Raw genomic sequence first — 9,810 nt, forward strand, 5'->3', positions numbered from 1 at the left:
AGATGAGGCCATTAAAAAGGCCATGCATTTTCTGGAAGCTTTATCAACTATATCATTCCCTTCTGCAAGGGGTCCTGGCAATCCAGTATGAGCACAAATATGCTGAATAAAAAAGAGTGAATGCTGATTCAAAATAATTCTTTGCAATTTAATAACTAATTCTCCAATGGTAGATCTCAAATTTATTTTACCTACTATCTCCAAACACTGTAGCATATTTACAACATACTGGCTCTCAGAAATCAAATTAAAGGGACCTGGAATTAATTCAAATACTTTAATCACAATTTGCAATTCAATGACTTGCAAGGGGGAGATGTAGGGGGAAAGTGAATGATAACTGGGGATGATCCTATTATTAAATAGGCTCCTTGTCCTGTTTTAGAACCATCTGTAAAAACAAGAGGAGCATCTGGCAATGGATCTCTAGCAGTAATACGAGGAAAGATTACTGGATGTACTTTAACCAACTATAATATTGGATCCTTGGGGTAATGATTATCTATAAGGCCTTGAAAACTACACCTCAAAATAGCCCAATTATCCTCCGTGGCTGTTNACACTTCAATTTGCTTAGCATTATACGGTACTATTAGACTTTCAGGTGCAACACCAAAAAACTGCATGCTTTGCTGTATACCAGTCAGAGCCAACTGAGCTACTGAGGCAGGATAATAAACACATGTCTTGGCTGGGGAGATTTTAGGTGTATCCATACCATAAAAGCCCAGTGGGTTGCGACTCTGTTTGCAGTACGCACAAGATAAACTGTTTAGACTCAGCGTTTCAAGGCAGCACTCTGAATACTTTGTTCTACTAATAACAAAGCCTTCCTGGCAGCATCAGTAAGATGTCTGGGAGAATTTAAATCTGTATTGCCTGGTAAGATATCATATAATGGCTGTAATTGTTTATTGGTCAAAGAGAGATAGGGTTGAATATCTCCCAATAACTTTTGAAAATCATTCAGGGCGCATAATCCATCTGTGCGAAACTGGATCTTTTGAGGGGACACATATTTTGCTGTAATTTTTGTTCCTAAATAATTCACAACATCCTTTTGCACCTTTTCTGGGGCCACTACTCCAGCAGCTCCATTATCCGCTTCACCTGCTCAAATGAGACTCTCTGTCGCTGGAGGTGCTGGCTTTAATGACCTCCCTGTGCATCCTGAAATACAGGAAAGCACTGGGCTCGCAGTTCCCTCCAGGTTTCTGGATGCAGACTATGCCCCGATGCTCCGTCAAGGGGCATATGGAGGCGGCCACGGCGGCCCTGGCCCTGAAGGTTCTACCTTCATTTTCACTTTCTCTAGAGTGTCAGCTATGCCTTCATTTTCACTTTCTCTAGAGTGTCAGCTATGCTCTCCAGATCGTCCTCAGACATATCTCCATCACTAGAATTTCCTTCTGTCTCTGACTTTTGGGATCGCTCCTCTCTCACCTGATTCAGTGCCTCATTGCCCTTTTGGAGTTCTACTCCACACTGGCAGCACCCCTTTAGCCAGAACTCCCTGTTGTTCTGCAAACTTCAAGTCCTTCCCTAACTTCTCCCACCTGAGCCCTGTAAGAAGTCCTGATACAGAGAACCAAGGAGCGACCTGATCCACTGCTTTTAAAAAGTTCTCCAGGATCTCCTTTTTCAGCCCAATTCCTTTCATTTTGAGCAAGTCCTTAAGGGCTTGGCACACTGTTTGACCTGAGGCTGAATTTCCCATGGTGCTTGGTGCAACTTGTCCCAAAACCGGGAACCTTAACTTGTCCCAAAACCGGGAACTTTAACTTGTCCCAAAACTGGGAACCTTATCGTCTCAATCTGAGAACTTAAATTATCCCACTTACCTGGGAACCTTACCAGCTAGCTGCCCTGACTGTGATGAGTTCTGAACGTCTCCCCGTATGGGCCACCATTTGTTGCTTCCTATTCCGACCAGCAGAAAAGAGCGACAACACTACATTCTTCTCAAAGCAGTTCATTCAGGAACCTTTCAACATTATGCATGAATCTCTCTCCAGAAAATCAATCTCTCCAGGAAAAAAAACAACAACCCGCCCCCAACTGCAATACCTTATATATCCTCTCAACCACGCCCCATCAGCCCAGTCCACATAACAGCAGTCCATTGGCCAGAATCATCACTCATCATATGGTCTGATCTTGCATCATGGTGCACCTGTGCTGTTCTCACGATGGATGCGGCTTATTTTCAGGCGTATGAGAAAGTCAGGTGCAAGTCATAAGACGTGGCTGCAGTCTCGGGCACCATCTTGGGACTGCTTCTACACCTGCTCCTCACAGTTGTTTTGTTTGTTTTTCAAGACAGAGTTTCTCTGTGTAGTCCTGGCTATCTTAGAACTCACTCTATAAACCAGGCTGGCCTTGAACTCAGATCTACCTGCCTCTGCCTCCTGAGTGATGGAATTATAGGCACGTGCCACCATTGCCTAGCAAGAAGCAATATTTTTTTTTACAGGTTGGTATGCTCTGCTCCCTAGACTGTCGGAATGCCTTCCATCTGTCTTCCACCTTGAACTCAGGAGGGGAAGTGGTAGGAGCAAGACTGATGGAAGGCTTTTGTAAATAAAACAGAGCCATGCCTTACCTGGAGAACCCATCCTCCAAGTTAGCAGTTATCAACATGTGGTCTCAGCCTTCTGGGGAAAGGTGAAAAGACCTTGTCACAGAGGTCACCTAAGACCATCTGGAAAACAGATATTTAAAGTGGGATTCACAACAGTAGCAAAATTGCAGTTATAAAGTAGCAACAAAAACAATTTTATGGTTGGGGGTTGCTAACACAAGAGGAACGTTAGGAAGGTTGAGAAGCACTGCTCTCAGCACAGGCCCCGCCCGGTGTTGCAAGCTTAGTGGGTGCGTGTGTATTTATGTCTTTGAAGGAGAAACGGCATGATTATGGTGAACATAGATTATGCTTCATCACTCCCTGAAGTAAGAAACTGTTTCCTCTAAATGACTAACTACCAGCCTGATCTTGTGTGATAAGAGGCAGCTGTTCTACAATGTAACTTATTCATCCCTGGCCTCCATCTTACACAGGAATATACATAAATCAGCAATGGCTGTAAACTCCCATGTGCTCCCTCTAACTGTTCTAGTCCGCCCCAGGCCTTGGACTCAAACACACATAGTTCCTGATGTTGACATTACAGACTTATACACTCACAAGGACCAGGCAGGTAATATGGCTAAGAAAAGTGAGACAGAGACATCCATCCATCCATCCATCCATCCGTATCTTACCTCCATTTGTAGAATGGCTCTTAGAGCTTACAAATATAAATATACATTTTCCTGTTTTGTTTCATTGGTAGAAAAATGTGTTCCCTTCTAGTTTATCTTTTTACCCCCTGCTTTGGCTAAAGACCCACGTACCAAGCAGAGACAGATTCAGTTTTATGGGCCCTGAAACAGGCATAATTCTAGCATTTAAGACAAGAAATGCAATACTGAGACATCCTCGTGAGCAGTTCACCCACTCTGCTGTCTTTAGATTGCTCTGTTGTCCCTATCTGCACGGGCATGAAGTCAAAATGAATAGTATTCCAATGAAACACAGTCCCCTGGTTTTCAGATAAATGTGTCCAGTCTTGCCTCTGAAAACCCTTGTGTCCTTGAGTTATCTCTCTATGTCCCTACGATTTGGCAGGAGGTGCCATACTTCACCAGGGCAAGGGATGTGTTGCACACCCAAGACTTAGCATTCATAAAGCACCCATCTCCTTTCTGTTTGAAGCCTCACTGGCGCTTTGCAACTGATAAATTCCACTTCACATAAACTCCATGAAAAAAAGAGAGATGCTGTGTTCACAGCAGCGTGTGTTGATTACAAGTGGTATTTCCAATAGGAGCGACCTGTGGTTTAAACAAGATGGCCATGGGAACTGGATCCAGTGCTTACAGTTCTGTAGCTGTTCTGGTTCGGCTCTTTTCACGCCTGTTTTGCTTCGAGCTCTATTCCTGGCGCTGGTCCTCAGAGGTCATTCATCTTGCAGTTGGTCTCTCATCTTCAAGGCCCTATTGCAGGGGAGGTGGTGGGTAATGGATCCCTAGGCTCTCAGATACCCACTAATACTCAGATTAGTCACGTTTGATACAGGAAATAATTCAGAGTGTGATGGGGGAGTGGGAACAGAAAGAGCTACGTGAAGGCTAGCATGTAAACAAAGCCTGTCTGCAGAGAAAGACTGGACGCTCTTCCTGATCCTAGCGTTTAAGATACAGAGCACATGCAGAACAAAGTCCGTGCAAAATAAACAGTGGGGAGGGTGAGCTAGAAAAAGACCATACACCGTATGGCCTAATGCTTTTGGACTCTCCAGAACTTACTAGTCCATTGTCAGTCTTGAGAACGCTTTTCCTTGTATTCAAAAATCTATTTTATTCTAGGTGCATGGCCGTTTGGCTCTATGTATGTCCATGGACTCAAGCAGATACCTGCTACCCATGAAGGCCAGAAAAGGGGGTCACATACCCCTGGGATCGGAGTTACAGAAAGCTGTGAGCTGCCCTGTGGGCACTGGGAATCGAACCAGTGTCCTCTGTTAGATCAGCAAAGTGGTCTTAACCACTGAGCCATCTCTCTAGCCCATCCCCCCCCCTTTCTTAATAATCTTATGGTTAATAATCTAAAGATATGCCTCAGCTTTGATTTGAATCCACTTCTAACCCCACAGACCATCAAAATAGGGTTTCTCTGTGTAACCCTGGTGTACTGGTTAGTTTGTGTCAACTTGACACAGGCTGGAGTTATCACAGAGAAAGGAGCTTCAGTTGGGGAAATGCCTTCATGAGATCCAGCTGGAAGGCATTTTCTCAAGATCAAGGGAGAGGTCCCCTTGTGGGTGGTGCCATCTCTGGGATGGTGGTTCTGGGTTCTATAAGAAAGCAAGCTGAGCAAGCCAGGAGAAGTGTTTTAGTTAGGGTTTCTATTCCTGCACAAACATCATGACCAAGAAGCAAGTTGGGGAGGAAAGGGTTTATTCGGCTTACACTTCCACATTGCTGTTCATCACCAAGGAAGTCAGGACTGGAATTCAAGCAGGTCAGGAAGCAGGAGCTGATGCAGAAACCATGGAGGGATGTTCATTACTGGCTTGCCTCCCCTGGTTTGCTCAGCCTGCTCTCTTATAGAACCCAAGACTACCAGCCCAGAGATTGTCCCACCCACAAGGGGCCTTTTCCCCTTGATCACAAATTGAGAAAATGCCTTACAGTTGGAACTCATGGAGGCATTTCCTCAATTGAAGCTCCTTTCTCTGTGATAACTGCAGCTGTGTCAAGTTGATATAAAACTAGCCAATACAGGAAGCAAGCCAGTAAGTAACACCCCTCCATCACCCCTGCTTCAGCTCCTGCTTCCTGCCCTGCTTGAGTTCCAGTCCTGACTTCCTTGGTGATGAACAGCAATGTGGAAGAGTAAGCCGAATAAACCCTTTCCTCCCCAATTTGCTTCTTGGTCATGATGTTTGTACAGGAATAGAAACCCTGACTAAGACACCTGGCTATCCTAGAACTCACTCTGGAGACCAGGCTGACTTCGAGCTCAGATCTGCGTGTTTCTGCCTCCCCAGTGCTGGGATTAAAGGTGCCTGCACCCCCAATTCCGCATCTAAAATTCTTATATCAATGGGACTAAGAACCTCAAAATGCAACCTGTTTTTCCCAGTAACTAAAACACACACACCTGTCAGCCTTAAACACAGGTGTACCCACTCAAGTTTTCTTCAGTCAAAACTACAAAGGGAGTTTATTGGTGACTTCTCTTCACCACTGTGGCAGAATCAACTCAAGAAGAAACTTGATTTCAGCCCCATTTCAAAGGCCATCAGAAGGAAAATGCACGACAGCTGGTGTGAGAGCATGAGGCAGAGAATCCTCAAAGGAGGAGAAAGCTTCCACCAGTGACAGAAGCAGAGAGCATCTTTAGGGTGTGCCCCACTGCAACCTACTTCTCTTAGCTAGTCCCCAGCTCCGAGAGTTTAGCAAACCCCCTCAAACAGCGCCACCTGCTGGTGAGCAAGTGTTCAAACACAAGAGCCTATGGGGGACATTTCATGTCCACATCAGGACAGAGATCTACTCGGAGGCTGACTACTGGGAGAGGAACAGTAGTCAAGGGAAGGGATGGGAAGGAGAGACAGAGACCAGTTGTAGATTAGGTAATTCACTCTTGAAATTTTAACAAAATAGCCTGAGCATGCAAACAGACAATGTGGGTCCCTGTCTGGGTTCACATTGGCTTTATGCAAATGAAGGGTCCTGAAGTTTACATTAGTGTCATGGAAAGCCACTTACAGTATTTTTAGGAGCTGGCGAGATGGCTCAGCAGTTAAGAGCATTAACTGCTCTTGCAGAAAACTTGGGCTTGATTCCCAGCACCCACACGGTGGCTTACAACTACCTTTAACTCCAGTTTTGGGGATCTGATGCCCTCTTCTGACCTCGAGTAGCACTGCACACACATAATACACATACACACACACACACACACACACACATTGAATAAACAGCTAAATAAATTTTTCTTAAAGAGGTGGTTTTCAGCATAAAATAAAAACCAAACCAAACAAACAATCAAAGAAAACAAGGGAAGGCTTCCAGTAAGTTCATGAGCTGCATAAAATCACTAGCTCCAATTTTACATCAATTCCACAGAGAATTATTAGGACTAATAAAAATGTCAGGTTTTGCTTTTGTCTCTTTAAGGCAAAAGATGCTTTAGAATAAACACTTCTCATTCATTTGCCTCAGAGATCAGCAGTATCTGGGTCATAATATCCAGGCAAGGACAGAGTCAGGGCAGGAAAGGCTACAAGTCATACAGGACTCCTCAGCTGCCCTTGGTAGCTCGCTGCCAGGCCCTCTTCTCTCTGATATATCTTCCAAGAGTTTAAAGACTAGACAAGAAGAGAGAGTTACATGGCAGAATGACAGTCATGTTAGTCATCTGGAGAAATACAACCAGTACGTTATGTATGTGGTTGTAGAAAATGTTTATTCTACAAACCGGTTCACACAGGAAGTCCTGTGATACACATTATGTAATTCAGAGAAAGAGAAGCTGGTGCCCAGGACTGAAGGCCCAGAACAGGGGGTTTTAGGGCATGGTCTTGGGTTGGCATTCATATATAAGACCCTGAGTCCTGAAGCCCAGGAACCAGGGGTTCTGATATTTCAGGAAGGAAAATGGATGTCCTAGCTCATGGGAAGGGAGAAAGATAGAGGGATGTGTGTGGGTGTGTGTGTGTGTGAGAGAGAGAGACAGAGAGACAGGGAGACAGAGACACACACAGAGACACAAGAGATACACAGAGAGAGACACAGGGAGAGAGAGAAGGAAGATGGGACAGACAGAAGGAGAGGATGGGGAGAGAGAAAGAAGGGAGAGAGATAAAGAAACAAACAGAAAGACACATACACACACAGAGGGAGAGAGAGATTGAGAATCTGTCACTGATTTATTCGTCTGGTCCTTGGACAGATTGGATACCCCACCCACGCTGTGAGGGTGAACTTTCTTAGTGTGCTTATTCAAATGTCAGCCTCTGGTGGAAATGCCTTCACACAATCCCTAGAAACAATGCTTTTCCTGCCATCAGGCACCGCTCCAACTAATGTGGTCAACATTTAATCATGGCCATCACAAGGCTGGCGAGATGTCTCAGTAAGCCAAGGTGTTTGCCGTCAAGACTGTCTGCCTGACTTCCATCCCGTGCCACATGGTGGAGGAGGGTTAGTTGTCCTCTGACCCCCCCCCACACACACACTGTGACAGATGCATACCCATACACATATGCACACACTCTACAACGCTGAATATAGATAGATAGATAGATAGATAGATAGATAGATAGATAGATAGATAATTATCAAGTATGTGAGTTGGCCAGTCTCCATCAGTGGGACCTGGTTTGCAAACTGCTGTGCCTACCATTCTACGACATAAAGTTATCTCCTATTTACATGTGTGTGTGCGTGCGTGCATGTGTGTGTACGCATATGTGTGTGGTATGTCTGTGTATGTGTGTATGCTTGCGTGTGTGGCATGTTTGTGTGTGTGCACATATGTTTATTTGTGTAGAATCTCAGCTCCCGTGTGGTACTCCTTGACTCGATTCTGGGGAGACAAGAATGCTATCTGAGCATCATGACCTTTCTCCAAAAAGGACAATGAGGAAAGTTTTAGTGTAAAGGGCATCACTGAGATTAGCCAAGGATGGGCACATGTGTGGACAGAGGGGCACCTGGACTGTGCACATGCTCGATGATTTGAAATGAAAACTTTCTAAAAAAAATAAATAAAAAAAAACAAAGCACACACCTAATAAATGTAAGTTATGTAAGCAATTCTATTTGGTTGGTTGTTTTGTTTTGTTTTTCACAGTGTACCATTGGCTGTCCTGGACCTCACTCTGTAGACCTGGCTGGCCTGGGACTCACAGAGATCCACCTGCATCTGCCTCCTGAGTGCTGGGATTAAAGATGTGTGCTACCACCACCTGGCTATAAGCAATTCTTACCAAATATACGGTTTTTGTTTTGTTTTGTTTTTAGGATTTATTTGTATATGAATACACTGTTGCTGTCTTCAGACACACCAGAAGAGAGTATCAGATCCTATTACAGTGAGCCACCATGTGGTTGCAGGGAATTGAACTCAGGACCTCTGGAAGAGCAGTCAATGCTCTCAACCTCTGAGCCATCTCTCCAGCCCCAACAAATATAAGCTATGTAAGCAATGACACTTTGAGGTGATGAACAAGTAGCCCCCTACCCTACCAGTTTCTCAACATATCTAGGATCTGGACATTGGCCTCCTGTCTCTGCTTCTCAGCTTCTCTCTTAGTCCCTCCCAGAGGCCAGCCCTCATCAGGACCATCCTACTGATGCCCAGAGAGATTCAGAGGCACCTGGGTTAGAGAGCTGATGGTGGAGAATGGTAGGTAGCTGGCCTTATTCCTCATATATAAAACCAGTTGTGTAACCCTATAAGGTTGCAACATGAGCATGTATGTCAACCAGAGTGGAAAGGTGCTATTTGAGTGTAGTCAGATGTGGCTGGAGACCTGGCCCATATCAGGATGTGGGAAGGAGAATCCAGTGAAGAAATGCTGCAGTGTTGGGTTTGTCTAAGGAGGGACACTTCTGTATCACCAGCTTCCCCCCAACCCCCCACACTATACTCACAAAGGAAAGATGCTTACTCAGCTTGTGTTGGGCTCTAACAGCTCGGTAAGGTTCTATGGCAAGGGCCGCAGCATTTCATGGTGAGACCAACACTAGAACAAGGAACAAGCAATAGTTACACTGTGGCCTGAAGCCCCCCCAGTGACCTACAGATCTCTCGCTAGGACCCATCTTCCAACAGCACCAATCTGGAGACCCAGTTCCCAATCTATGAAGCTTTAGGAAAACAAACCACATTAGTACCATTGCACAGGCCTAGTAGAGCTGCCCTTCCTCTCTCAAGACTGTAGAGGCAGATGGGATGGGGAAGGGTATAGAACGGAAGATGGCAGCTACGGAGAGGGAGAGGGAGAGGGAGAGAGAGAGAGAGAATATGAGAGTTGGGAGAAGAGGGGAAGGAGAGGAAGAAAGAAATCCTGAGACCCCTGAGTTGGGGTTCAGTCAGCTTTGTCTCCCCATAGCAGAAGACTTACATGTGGATAGTATGGTCCTGGGCACCAAGGAATGAATCTACACAGCGGTGCTAAGATCAGAAGAACAAGGAAAGACCGGCATGGTGGCTTGCCTTTAATCCCAGTATGAGACAGAGGCAGGGGCAGGGGC

General features: G+C 45.3%; 1 long non-coding RNA gene across 1 annotated transcript in view; it reads right to left on the reverse strand.

The window, feature by feature from the left end:
- Positions 1-3,975: 3,975 nt before the first annotated feature.
- The window catches only part of LOC110299593, a 17,680-nt gene continuing 11,845 nt past the window's right edge, over positions 3,976-9,810 (reverse strand). Inside the window, exons 2-3 of the long non-coding RNA XR_002378487.1 lie at positions 9,225-9,299; positions 3,976-4,035 (exon numbers count right to left, since the gene is read on the reverse strand). This is a non-coding gene — a long non-coding RNA (uncharacterized LOC110299593). The remainder of the gene's footprint in view (positions 4,036-9,224; positions 9,300-9,810) is intronic.

Source organism: Mus caroli, chromosome 8 (genome assembly GCF_900094665.2).
Source record: "Mus caroli chromosome 8, CAROLI_EIJ_v1.1, whole genome shotgun sequence".
NCBI lineage: Eukaryota > Metazoa > Chordata > Mammalia > Rodentia > Muridae > Mus > Mus caroli.